This window comes from Mustela nivalis, assembly GCF_964662115.1.
Source record: "Mustela nivalis genome assembly, chromosome: 11".
Lineage (NCBI taxonomy): Eukaryota > Metazoa > Chordata > Mammalia > Carnivora > Mustelidae > Mustela > Mustela nivalis.
Window position 1 is genome coordinate 91,336,555 of NC_139030.1, and position 14,174 is coordinate 91,350,728.

The window sequence follows — 14,174 nt, forward strand, 5'->3', positions numbered from 1 at the left end:
AAATCTGGGCAAATTTATGCTTCATTAACATCCAGTATTAATTTCAATGTTATAACAATGTGAACCAATAGCTGAGAGTTCTTAAAAATGTAATAAGAGGGGCACCTGGGTGGCTCAGCAGGTTAAAGCCTTTGCCTTCGGCTCAGGTCACGATCACGGGCTCCTGGGATCCCCCGCTCCTGGGATCTAGCGCCGCATCGGGCTTTCTACTCAGCTGGGAGCCTGCTTCCTCCTCTCTCTCTGACTGCTTCTCTGCCTACTTGTGATCTCTTGTCTGTCAAATAAATAAAAATCGTTAAAAAAGTTTTTTTAAACATGTAGTAAGAAAATTAGGCTATACATCAGTTAACCAATTTAGAAACTATTTTTTTGCATTTTATAGGAATATTTGTAATGCCTCAAATTCAATTCATACTAATTAGAATAGCTTTGGTAGTGTAATTGGTATTTTACTAAATATGTTGATTTTATAATTGAAAGAAAATGGTTGGTTCTAGATATTAACTCACTCTGAAATGAAAGTTTGTGTTCATCATCTTATAGCATTTTTATTTTAAAAGAGTAATTTTATGAATCATATGTGTACAGATAATTTGTGTAAAGGTAATATAAGTAAGGATATACTGTAGGCTAGTGGATCTCAACCTTTAGGTCTTGTAAGAATCACCTGGAGGGTTTATTAAAGCACAGATCACTGGACCCAGCCACACAGTTTCAGTTTCAGGAGGTCTGGGGAGGGCCTCAGTATTTTCCCTTCTAGTAAGTATCCAGCTGTTGCTGATGTTGCTAGTCCAGAGACCACACTTTGAGAACTACTACCGTAGACTAAAATGTTCTAAGAGTGCAGGGCTTAAAATTGTAATAATTATGGAAAGTCTTTTTAAAACAGATTAGTGCATGGGAAAAGATAGAAAGTCAGGGGTTGCCATTAATTCTAATACTCTCCCGGACCGCCTCACTCCCTCACTCTCCAGGACTACTTATTACCCGCCTCTTCTCGCTTCTCTTCTTTTTATTAAACATCTCTTCTTTTCTTTTCTCAAACATCTCAAGTCCCTTCATCTTTCCCCACTCTTAGCTGATAACAGTGCTTTAAATTTGCCTGAATTAATTCAGGAAATCAGAAGAGAAATTCATTCTCCTGCTGCCGTATTTACCAGCTGGTTTTCATCTTGTTACAATGGATGCACTTGCCCCGTTCCAGGCTGTAGCGAATCCCTCCACTTACATACTGCATCTCAGTCCCGCCCACATAAGAATTTGCTCCCATAGTTATTCCTTTCTGTCTTCTGATTTTCTTCTTATCTCACCTGTATTTCATTTATAGTCTGCTTTGCCGGAGTCTCCTTTTTTTTTTTTAATTTTTATTTTAATCAACCTTAAAGAATAGCTTTGGTAGTGTAATTGGACTGATTCCTGGATCCTCATAATGTACCAGGATAGTTCACTTGGAGGAGAGAAGCACTAACCGACTGGATCCCATCCCCGTGAGCCCATGAATCATCAACTCTCTTGCTCTCCAAGTTGCAGGTGCATGAGGGACAGGTGGGTTGCCTCAGGTGTCCCAGAATGTGGTGCCAGAGAAAGCTTTGTCTGTACAGGAAGGTAGGCAGAGGCCCTCCATCTGGGCCTGATCAGGGTATGGTCAGGTTGCGTCTATGGTACAGATCTGTCTCTATAGCAGTGGCTAGACAGAATAAGTAGAGCTGAGAAGATTTGATTTGGTGCGCGAGGGGAGTCGATTCCATGACTCACCTATACAGAGAGTTTTGATGGCTTTAATAAAAAAAAAAAAAATTCTTCACAATTGATCTGAGGCTGTGGCAGGAGCATTGATGGTATCTGATACAGACAACAGCCTGCTTCACGCCATGCCTTGGTAGCTATAAGAGCCCATTGTTCTCTTCAGAAATCTCCAACTAGCATCGTATTAATTGTTACCCACAACTAGCAATGAGTTAATTATTAGTCTTTATTGTGCAAGTAAGACAGCTCTAATAGTTCACCTCTGCACAACCTGAAAATTAAATTCATTAAAGACCGCTCACGTTGTCATAGAAGTCCTTTAAGGTTGTTAGGGGGAGTTGAAGGAATCCTCATGACTCTATTTTTCTTTCTTTCTTCAGGTTCTCATTTGTCAACAGCCCCCAAGACTTGTAGTTCCAGGTTGAAGTTCAGAGATTAGGACCTTCTCTTTCCTCCACCCAGAATCCTTAGTAGTGCTCACATACTGAACCAATGTGAGAAGCATATTAATACACTGATAGGCCATCTCATGGAATTATTATATAGAACCACTTAATACATTGCTTAGGAAAATGTGATACTGGACTTTACTCACAGCCAAGGAAATGCAAAGGGAAGTTACAATAAGATACATTTTCATATCCAACAGAATGGAAAATTTAATAATAATAACCATATTACTAACTGTTGGTATTAGTGAAGGTGTGGGAAACAGGAACCCTTAACTCTTGCTGTTAGAATGTAAATTCCAAACACTTCAGAGAGCAATTTTAGAATATCTAGCATAAAATGTTCTTATACTTAAATCCAGCATTTAATGATACTTAGTACGGGGGAATATTCACATACTTAAGCCCAGCAATTTCTCTTCTGGTGCCTCTTTCTCACAGTTCTGGAGACTAGAACGTCCAAGATCAAAGTGCCCACACATCCGGTGTCTGATGAGACACCTCCTGGCTTGTGGATGGTTGCCTTCCTGATGTATCTTCACGGACTGGAGAGAGAGACAAGTTCTATGGTCTCTTCTTATAAGGGCACTAATCCCATCATCGGGGCTCCACCCGCCCTCCTGACTTCATCTAAATCTAATTGCCTCCCCAAGTTTACACCTCCAGATACTGTTGTATTGGGGATTAGGGCTTCAGCATGTCAAACTGGGAGGATATGAACCTTCAGTGCACACCACTCTCTGTATACCTCTCAGTAAGATCTCTGTGTATTATTTCAAAAATACTGTTTCGTTGCAAAAGGGTACATACAGTGCGATATAACTTATCCTATTCAGAAACCAATAAAATAAGAGAGTGCATCGTTTGTGGAAGCAGTTTTAAGTAGTAAATAAATTTTAAAAAATACATAGGAATAAAGAATAAGAACTCTGGGACAGAGGAGACTGTTTTCTGAGCATGGAAGCAGGGGGAGAGACAAAGGATGGCCCTTTTTGTAAGAGTTTAGTTTTAGAGAGAGGAAATAGAGGGGAGAGTGTGTTGTGTGGGGCAGCGGCGCAGGGGAAAGAAAGAATAATGAGTGGGCGAAGGGGAGCACAGAAGGTCAAGGTCATGCTAATCCTGATGGTGGATACCTAAGCGCCTACGGTCTGATTTTCTGTTAGGTTTGTGGGTTGCTTTTCCCTTAATGAAATGTTTGTAAAAACATAATGCTAGGTTTACTTTTGTAAAATAGAAAAGGCTTCATTTATAACTAGCTGCTGCTTTATTGCTGAAATGCTGATGGTTGCCAGAGGGAAGGTGGGTGGGTGAAGGGAGGTGGGGGGTTCGGGTTTCCAGGTACGGAATGAATACGCCACAGGAATAAAAGGCACAGCATAAGGAATACAGTCAGTGACACCGTAATAGTAATGTAACGGGATAGATGGTGACTATACTCGTAGTGAACTAGCACAATGAATAAACCTGTCAAATCACTAAGTTGTACAGCTGAAACTAATGGAACATTTTGTGTCAACTACCCTTAAAAAAAAAAAAAAGTTTAAAGAGATCACCATTGCAACACTATGCATACAAGGTATTGGGGGCCTAAATTCTTTTATTTTATGTGTGTGTTTATTCTCAGTGTTGCTTTCAAAGTTCAAGATAAGTTTCCCCTATTTTGCTGTCAGATGTTACAACAGGGGGTGAGAATCACAGTTGGGGATCTGCTTCCTTTTTTTTTTTTTTTAAGATTTTATTTATTTATTTGACAGAGATTACAAGTAGGCAGAGAGGCAGGCAGAAAGAGACAGGAGGAAGCAGGCTCCCCGCTAAGCAGAGAGCCTTATGCGGGGCTCGATCCCAGGACCCTGGGATCATGACCTGAGCCAAAGGCCCAGGCTTTAACCCACTGAGCCACCCAGGCAACCCTACTTCCTTTTTTTTTTCAAGGTGCTATAATATATCCCTCTGTTACCTAGTTTTTCTTCAGCCCTGAAACAACATGATGACTAGAGCATACCTTTCTTGGCTCTAATTAGATCATACTTGTACTGTCTGATGAGGCTTAATGCACTGTGATGGGGGTACCCAGAACTCTGCACTCATAGGAGTGCTTAGTATTATCTGTTATGTGTAGAACATTAGTCCAATCTTTGGAAGAACATCTAATTTCAAAGTTACATTTGCGGGGAGGTGTGGTGAGTCGCCTCACTGCCATTACAATGTACTTTATTTTACCCAACTTGAGAATGTTGACAGAAATCTTTGTATCCCTAATTGTAATTAGGAAAATCATGCAAGTTTTATTCATTGTTTTCAGAATCACCCCCCACCTGCTAAGAAAGTCTGGATGTCAAAATTATCTTTTGAAATATGAAATTTGAGAAAAGACTTAAATTATACGATAAGGACAGGGAAAGAGAGCAAACTGCCATTGTCAGCATTCAATAATCACAGAAAAAGATAATTTGACTAGGTCATATAAAGCAAACAATGATCTTTTAGGCTGGCTAAGAAGTTCTAACCATCAGAATTAAGGGCGGGATCGGGGGCAGGGAGACAGGTAACCCACCCCGAGCAATGACCTGTGTCAAGAATGTAGATAAAGAGAATATTTTAGAGTTTTGTTCAATGTTGAAAGGAATTGTCTTCAGGAAGTCAATCTAAGTGTAAAATTTTTATTTCAATCTCTAGCAGCATGAGACATAAAAATACGTATGTACACACACACACACACACACACACACACACACACACATTCATCACCACTGGTCACTAGGGGACAAAAAAGCAATGATCATGTTTGTATTTCTCTGGGTAGAGTCATTATTCTTTCGTTTTGTTTCTTTTGTTTGCTTATTTCTCCTAAGAGCTTTGCTAGGCACTCAGGAGAAAGACTTTATCACCGTGTTTACTCAGTATTTAGTCTGCGTTTCCAACCTTCTCAAGGCCTTTTCATACTTTCTGGCACAGAAGTGATCTTTCAGCTCCCTAGGCAATGGTCCAAGTTCACTTCAACCACAGGGATGTCTGATCCATTGCTCAGTCACCTTTTCACTCTCTGTCCTACCAGCCCAGCCTCATTTCATTACCTCACATTCTAGGATCCGTCATCGTGACCATAGTCCCCTTCTTTGCTACTCTCTCCTGAAGTTCTTGCCCCCAGACCCCAAAACCAATTAAAACCATCCTTCTCCTTGTCCTCCACCTACATCTGAGCTGCTCGGTGGGCCTGGAGAACAATGCGTGGCTACAGGGACTGGTCATCGTTTAAAATGATCACAGCTGCGAGGCAGGTCCTCAGCGTTGTGCAGCAGCCTCCCTGCCTCCCTCAGGTCGATCAGTTCCCCAGTCATGTACACCTTCTCTTCGATCCTCAAACTTCCAACATTCCTTATTTCCTCCCCACCTCAGCTCACTATGTTGCTCCCCCCGCCCCCCACTGAGAAAATACATCAGTGAAAAATAAGCTCCTTATTTTCCAACTTCTGTATCCACCTCCCCTACTACGCCAGCTCCTTATACTCTGCCTTCTTTTTGTGAGGAGACCCTTGACAACCCTCTCAAAAACTCACCTTGACCCCCTAATTCTAATTCTATTCCTTGTTTTATTTTTCTTCCTAGTTAGGATCCTCAGTTGGCCTATTGTGTATTTATAATGCAGACCCCATGAAATCATACACTTTGTCTATTTTCTTGAATAGCTTCTGAAACATAGAACAGATGTTCAATAATATTTATTAAGTAAAATGAAATGTTCTATTAACTTCATGGAATATCTACCCCAATTTGATGATTACTGACTCAAAGAGAAGGGTGTAGTGTGAGAATTAGGAAGTTCTCCCTTGCAACATGAGTCAGAACTTTGTTGATCCAGAATGTTCCACTGGTTCTTACTTAATGAATTTATTTTCCCTCTCAGAGGCCAGTTCATATTCACTTTATTCCCACCCTTGCCACAATATTCTGATGTTATATTTGATACATTATCTCCTGTTATGTAAATGATTCACTCCATCCATACATGCATAATTTCATGTCTGCTCGACAAGCTTGACAACATTTTTCATGTTGATTTTGTCTTTGATGATTATATGAAGGGAGCACATTATTTAAATGTTAACATAATAAGGGGAACACCCTTATGGTAAAAGTCATTTCAGGCAGTGATGACTTATCCCTTATTTATTAATTAAGTGGGATGAATGCTAACCAAGGGGACTTATTTATTTTGCTGATAATTGATTTTTCTGATAATTGAACAAAAACATGCCAAATGGAACATGAAACCTTTTAGCCCATGATTATGTCTCATCCTTAATGGAGCAAAGAGGATAGAAGATGAAAGGCACTCGTGCTGCATAGCATTCCAAAAGTTTTCTTTTCCCACCCACTTACTGTCTTCTTTCCTTTGTGTATCCAGCCAGGATCCAAAATTTAGTGCTAAGTCATGGATCACAGGATGAATTCCTTAATCTGGGCAAGTCCGTAAAGTCTTGGAAATGACCCTGGCATAGGAAAACAGATTCTCAGCAAACATTTAGGGAGTGTCCTAGATACTCAAAAGTCAAGTAGTACCCACACACCACTTCAGGCTGCTGAAATTCAAAGGCAATAGTATTTATAAGCAAATGCCAAAGGTGTCTCTGATGTCATGCTATTGCCGCCTATATATTTGGGTGTCATTAAGATTCATTGCCACAGGAAAACAATACTAATACTTAACTTAAAAATGCTAAGTAGTTTGAAAAAAAGTACACCTTAGTCTAGTGTGTTTGGTTAAATTTTCTTCAGAATAAATTAAGAGCTAGGGTTTAGAACTTTAGCCACTTTTGGAAGTGGTGTCTTTTTCTCTCCTTCAGTATAGTTAGGTCTTGGCATCTTCCTTCCAATGGATCTCTTCAAATGAGGTTCTGTAGATTTGGCTTCTAGTCCCTCTCCTGCCACTCAAGGCAGCAGGACAGGGCCTAGGCTGGCCAAAGTCTTTGGACCAGTGATCTTTGGCCATGAGAAGCCTCCTCCATTTACCCAAGGGTGCCATACAAAATGGCTTGTGTTCTATGTTTTTCTATATGTTCTATGATCTGAAAAAGATTGGTTAATATATTTATTCAAAAACATGTTTTGAATATATTTATTCAAAAACATGTCTACTTTGGGAATCTGGGAATATATCCTGGGGATATAAAGGTGAATAAAACTCATGCCTCAGTGGTCTCTAAGCGATACATCTTCTGTAAAATTCTATTATGTATTTCTAATACTTCAAAATGACCAGTTTGGGCCAAAAATGTAAGTACATCAAAGGAGAGAGTATAGATGACGGAGTGAATGTGGAAATACAAAATATTGGGGCTTATGAAAAAAAATAACTGGAGTTCTTTTTTTTTTTTTTTTTTTTTTTTTTTTTTAAATATTTTATTTATTTATTTGACAGAGAGAAATCACAAGTAGATGGAGAGGCAGGCAGAGAGAGAGAGAGGGAAGCAGGCTCTCTGCTGAGGAGAGAGCCCGATGCGGGACTCGATCCCAGGACTCTGAGATCATGACCTGAGCCGAAGGCAGCGGCTTAACCCACTGAGCCACCCAGGCGCCCATAACTGGAGTTCTTGCTACAACTATTTATAATCGTTTATCTCTTGAGGACACATTTCTAGTTTTGCTTTCCTTTTCTTGGTTATCTTTCAAGCTATTTCTTCATATTATTTTCCAAGGATTTTTATTTGTATAGGAAGGAAAAACAAAACAAAATTATCTTTAATTATTAAACATAATCAGAAATTAATTCAAATGTAGGATGTCTCAATTCCATAACAGCAACATCATTAAATATTACAAATAGATTAAATATCACAAAATACTTCTTAGGGCAATCACAAATAAGTGAGTGGGGTTATAATCTGTTAAGATGATCCTTACCCTCTCCACAGAAATTGAAACCTATAGCTATGCTGTGATACTCAAGCTTCTGTGTAGCTTATTTAGCTATTCTTAGTACTGTATGGTTCGTTCTTTTTTTTTTTTTTTTTTTTTTAGTGAACATATAATGTATTATTAACCCCAGGGGTACAGGTCTGTGAATCACCAGGTTTACACACTTCACAGCACTCACCATAGCACATACCCTCCCCAATGTCCATAACCCCACCACCCTCTCCCAACCCCCCTATCCCCGGCCACCCTCAGTTTGTTTTGTGACATTAAGAGTCTCTTATGGTTTGTCTCCCTCCCGATTCCATCTTGTTTCATTTATTCTTTTCCTACCCCCTAACCCTCCCATGTTGCATCTCCACTTCCTCATATCAGGGAGATCATATGATAGTTGTCTTTCTCTGATTGACTTATTTAGCTAAGCATAATACTATATGGTTCTTTCTAAAAGAGTTTGTTTATTGATATGATGCTTGACAATCACAGCAGATACACAGGAATAGTAAAATTTGGCAACAGATTGCGAAGTCTTACATGAAAATGTGGCCACTCTACAGGAACACAGGCTATTTCCAGACAATTAAAAGAGCACACATGTTTATATTTTATGCACATCCATCAAAAATATTGAAAGCAGCTTAAAGTATTTTTTTTAAAAGTAACACTTTTTAACAATCAAAAATCAGTTTAAATATGTACGTTTTACTTAAAAATAGTGAAATTATAATTCTGAACATGAATTTCTTTCCATGACAGTCCTGTGAGGTAAGTATTCTATTATACTGTGTTTAGGAACAACATTCTCAAAAATTGATAGTGATAAAGAATGTTTTCTTTCTCTTATCATGGTTTGCTAGAGGATTCCTTACATATTTTGATCTCCTACTAAGTGGCATTTATGTGGATATATAGGCTTCAACTGTTTAATGTCAGTGACACATTCATGAAAATCTGATGCTCTGCACAATATACTAATTGATAGACCATTTCCCTTTTTATAAATATGTGAACAATTTTAATGTGTTACTTGCCCACCCAAAGCCCTTAATCAGTGTCCTAAAAGGTAAATAAGACAAAGAAACTGCCTATGTTTGAGGAACACACAGTCACATTAGGAAGTAAATAATTAAACTATCAATTATTGTTCACCAATCAATATTTGATTCCTATGCAGTTTTTTTATGTGGGTGGAAACATACTATATATTCACTTTGTTGACATTTATCTATTCTCAAAATTTTTATATGTGATTCCGATGGTCTAAGAATTGTATTTAGAAGGTAATTCAAGATTTTCCCCAAATATTATTGTGTTAAAAATGTAGTTAGTTTGGGCACATACATTGATTTTCGGTAAACATCAGCCAAATTCTCTGAAATTTGGGTACTGTAAACCAAAACAAGTTCCACAAAGAAAATGTTAACTGGAAGATGTTCTGGAGAATGCTCCTATATTCTTTCATGTACTTTTCATAGATTCTAGCATTTAGCCATTATTTTCCCACTTTTACAGATGGGAGAATTGAGGTTCAGAGAGCTTGAGTGTCTTGTAAAAGGTCTTTTGTAGGCTAAAAGTGCCCATCAGCATTTTAATCAAATTTTACCAAATTCTTTTTTTTTTTTAGATAGTATGTTGATATTTTCAAGAATCCAGAGCAGGGAAACTATCTTCTTTCATAAAAAAGAAATCTTAATTCTCCAAAATCTTTTGTAGTATTTTGTTTCCTGTGAATATTGAATAAATTATTTGCTGACTGCTATGTGTCCAACTCCTCCAATCCTTTTACTTCAAAGAGTAAAAAGTGGTAACTCTGGTTTGTACAGATTAATAGAAAGAATGGTATCTTTCCTCTCTGGATATAGCATTTTCTTTCCTATATCTAAATTATATCTAGTGCATTATATTAAATCCATGTAATTTCAATATTTACATTAAATTTTCTATCTTTTAAAAGTCTCCATATTAATAGTTTACATTCTCAACAATTTTCTTCTTTTTTCTTTGTACCCCATCTCCTTGTATTGTTATCACAAAAAAATCACCTTCTATTGTGGCAAATGAAGGGTTTTCTTTTTTCAGTTATTTAGTTTGTGTGAAATTCAATAATTTCCATCAAAATAGAAATAGAAAGTCATTGTATCCACTATTATCTGTCTGAACCAAAGGCATAATTCTATTATCATTCTGTTTTTAGAAACTCAGTTCCCTAGATTTGTGTTGAAAACCATGATTACATAGTGGATGACCAATATGGGTCTTCTAATTCATACCGCCTTTTTTTTTTTTTTTTATCATCAGAAAACAGGAAAGAATTGTCTTAGATTAGCAATACTGTTGATGACTTTAATCACATTTCTTCTTCTAAGTACCTGAATACTGAAAATGAATGGCTGATTATACTGACCTGCTAGCAACTAACCACATGAGTGTTTATTAGGATAGTGTCCCTGCATTCTCTAGAAATGCCAAGTGTTCAAGTTGGTTTTAAGTTTACTATGATTTTTTCATCCATAAGGCTGGGAAGTTCTTGAAGGTGTTTTCAAAATGCTAATATGTGGGAAAATACAATGTTTTTTACTTTGCTAAGATTTCTGAAATTAATACTTTTTCAGATGTCCCTAAAATGTAATCCTATCCACCTTTACATAGAAAAGAGTGTTCTTAGTGACTGTTTTGGTACTTAATATCAACCTCTCATTAAGAATTTCTAGTTGGTTTATAAATTGAGAAATAAGTTCAGTTTAGACATTATTTTTCCCTTCAGGAAGTTTCACCAGTGTTTTCCTACAAATGTCCAGATATCCATTACACTTTTTTCCCTTTTACATTTACTCAGAGGAAATCTATTGTTTGATTGCTTGTCTTATGCTCTTGACTTTCAGTTCTGTGTATGTGTCTGATCTTCCTTCCAATATTAAGTATTGCCATTGAATATATCAGCTGTATGGTCTTATGGCCAGATGAATTACTATAGAGTCATTTCCTTTAGGCTTTCAGTCTATAAATCATCTTTACTCTTTTGAATGAAAAATTTCATTAATGTTAATAGGTTTAATATACAGAAAATTATTTAAATTGGTTAGCTAAGAATTTCGATGTTCACAGTGAATTAGTGTATATAGACTCTGTATTAATAGTTTCCTTGTTTGACCTTTATTTTCCTTTATTCAATTGAATAAATATATTTTAAAAATTTTTTTTTAATTTATTTATTTATTTGTCAGGGAGAGAGAGCACAAGCAGGGGGAGCAGCAGCCAGAGCAGGCAGAGCAGGAAGAACAGGCAGAGGAAGAGGTAGGCTTCCCTCTGAGCAAGGAGCCCAATGAGGAACTGGATCCCAGGATCCTGGGATCATGATCTGAGCCGAAGCCAGATGCTTAACCAACTGAGCCACTCAGGCATCCCAACTGAATAAATATTTTTAAGTGCTTACATTGGCTAGAAATTATAGGAGATAAAAAATGAAACATATGAGGAAGTGGTGATGCAACATGGGGGCTTAAGTGGGTAGGAGAAGAATAAATGAAACAAGATGGGATTGGGAGGGAGACAAACCATAAGTGACTCTTAATCTCACAAAACAAACTGAGGGTTGCTGGGGGGAGGGGGTTTGGGAGAAGGGGGTGGGATTATGGACATTGGGGAGGGTATGTGCTTTGGTGAGTGCTGTGAAGTGTGTAAACCTGGTGATTCACAGACCTGTACCCCTGGGGATAAAAATATATGTTTATAAAAAATAAAAATTAAAATATTTCTCAACATAAAAAAAAGAAAAATAGTCATAAACTGTATTATAATCAAAGGTTAAATAATTGCATTAAAATATATCATCTGTTTAAAGTCTAAAAAAAAAAAAAATGAAACATATATCCTGTCCTCTAGTTGTTGACTTCCTTACAAATCTATGAGTACACTCTTCCTTCTTGCGGATCCATTAGAGTATCCATTAGAGTATGTATTTGTGGTCCCTCCTTGTGGGAGGAATATACATCTTTGCCCTGCTGACATCAGGTGTGCCAGATGCCTGGCTAATGAAATATGAGTGAAAGTGGTAGTACCAATTCTGAGCAGAAGCTTTAAGAGCCACACTTTTTTCCTCTTTCTATGAGAACTGCAGTGTACTAAATCAGGGCTACTCTTTCACCTTGGATCCAGGAATAAATACAATATGGAACCTAGGTGAAGCTCATTTTGATGAACCTGTGGTTTGAGCAAGTACTGACCTTTTTTGTTTGCAAACCATTGAAAAACTGAAGTGGTTTATTGTAACAGCATGATTTAGCCTCAACTCCCTGATACATTTGTCTAATTCCTTGCATTCCTTCCATTTATTTATCTATTATTTAATGTATATATTTTTAGCAAGAATTTAAGGTGAATTACAAAGGCACATAAAATCAATAAAGGATCCTGAATTAAAACTGAGGTGAATCAATGAAAACAAAGATGGCACAAAAGAGTGGAATGAAAGATGAAGCAAAACAAAACAAAACAAAACAAAAAAACCCACACACCTACCAAAGTTGGTCACACAAATGGCTCTAAATTTTCCAAAATATGAAAGAGAGAGAGAGAAAGAGAGAAAGGAACATTTAATTAATTCAGCAGTTTCTAGGGTGGTATTCTTGGTATTAGAGATTTTTTTTCTCTAGAAGTTTTTTATAAGGTAAGTAAAAACATGCATTCTAAGGTTAATTTAAAAAGTTAACTACATCATATTGAAGCACATTATTTAGGGATGAAGTGTGGGTTACAGTGTGCCACTCAGTTGAAACCTACCATATGTTATACCATATTGTTTTCTAAGTTATGAATCCTACTTCTCTAAAATCATTAAATATACTTTGGGGCAGGAAGTGGGGGCCTGGTGCAGGATTTCAAATCTCTGATGACTCTGAACACCTTTTACAGAGATTTGGATGCAGAAATATTCAGTATTGTTTTGTTGATAATGGGAATATTAAATGTAGAGAAATGAAGAAAAGGATCTATTCATGATTGTATATCATTCTATCACATTGATATATCTTTTTTTAAAAAAATTTTATTTATTTGACACAGAGAGAGATCACAAGTAAGCAGAGCAGCAGGCAGAGGGGGCGGGGGAAAACAGGCTCCCCGCTGAGCAGAGAGCCCAATGCGGGGCTCCATCCCAGGAACTTAAGATCATGACCCGAGCTGAACGCAGAGGCTCAATCCTCTGAGCTGCCCAGGCGCCCCCACATTGATATATCTTAATTTATTTTAGGAATTTGCCTTGTTGAATTTTCAGATTTTCTCTAGTTTTTGTTATTGCATGTATTAAAATAAGTATCTTTGAGTGCAAACTGTCTGCATGTTTTATTACTCTCTTAAAGTTCATCCCTGAAAGTAAAATTAAGTCAAAAGGAGATATCTCATTAAATGTTACTGATTATATATTCCAACTTCCTTCATGAAAAGATGAGACCATTTATTGCTTCTATTAGTATTAAGTATACCACTTTTATCATGCCAATATTGTCACATCTATGTATTCAGTAGTATTTTCCTTAAAAATATTAATGTGTAGGTGAAAGAATATCTCATTTTTAACTCCAATTTTCTCGATTAGGTTAAACTTTTAAAAATGACTTTTTTTGTCATTTGTGTTATTTATTCTGATATTCTAGTGTTTTCTTAATTAATATAGATTCCATATTTTCTCAGATTTGTTACAAATATCTTTAACCCCATCTGTTGTTTAGCTTTTCTTTTTTTTTTTTTTTTCAAACTATTGGTGGCTTTTTGAAGATGCACAACTGATTCTTTTTTTTTTTCTTTTAACTATACAAGCTTTTAGTGACAATTAATTATTGTGATTTATTAAAATATATGGAAAAACAAAACAAAACAAAACCTGTTTCTCTCAGCACTTAAGTCAGTAACCAGATCTGCAGAGGCATCATTTCACTCAGAGAGAAATGGGTGGCCACTGGCCAGCTAATCTAGGAAAAGAAGACAATAATGTGGCCCCATTTGTTCTGGTGGTATGATGGGATTACGGTAGGGGAGATACACACAATCTTGCAACTAGGATCCTAGAGT

General features: G+C 37.0%; 1 long non-coding RNA gene across 1 annotated transcript in view; it reads right to left on the bottom strand.

Moving 5' to 3' along the window:
- Positions 1-2,597: 2,597 nt before the first annotated feature.
- The window catches only part of LOC309844359, an 80,151-nt gene continuing 68,574 nt past the window's right edge, over positions 2,598-14,174 (bottom strand). The window contains exon 3 of the long non-coding RNA XR_014300634.1: positions 2,598-2,740. This is a non-coding gene — a long non-coding RNA (uncharacterized lncRNA). The remainder of the gene's footprint in view (positions 2,741-14,174) is intronic.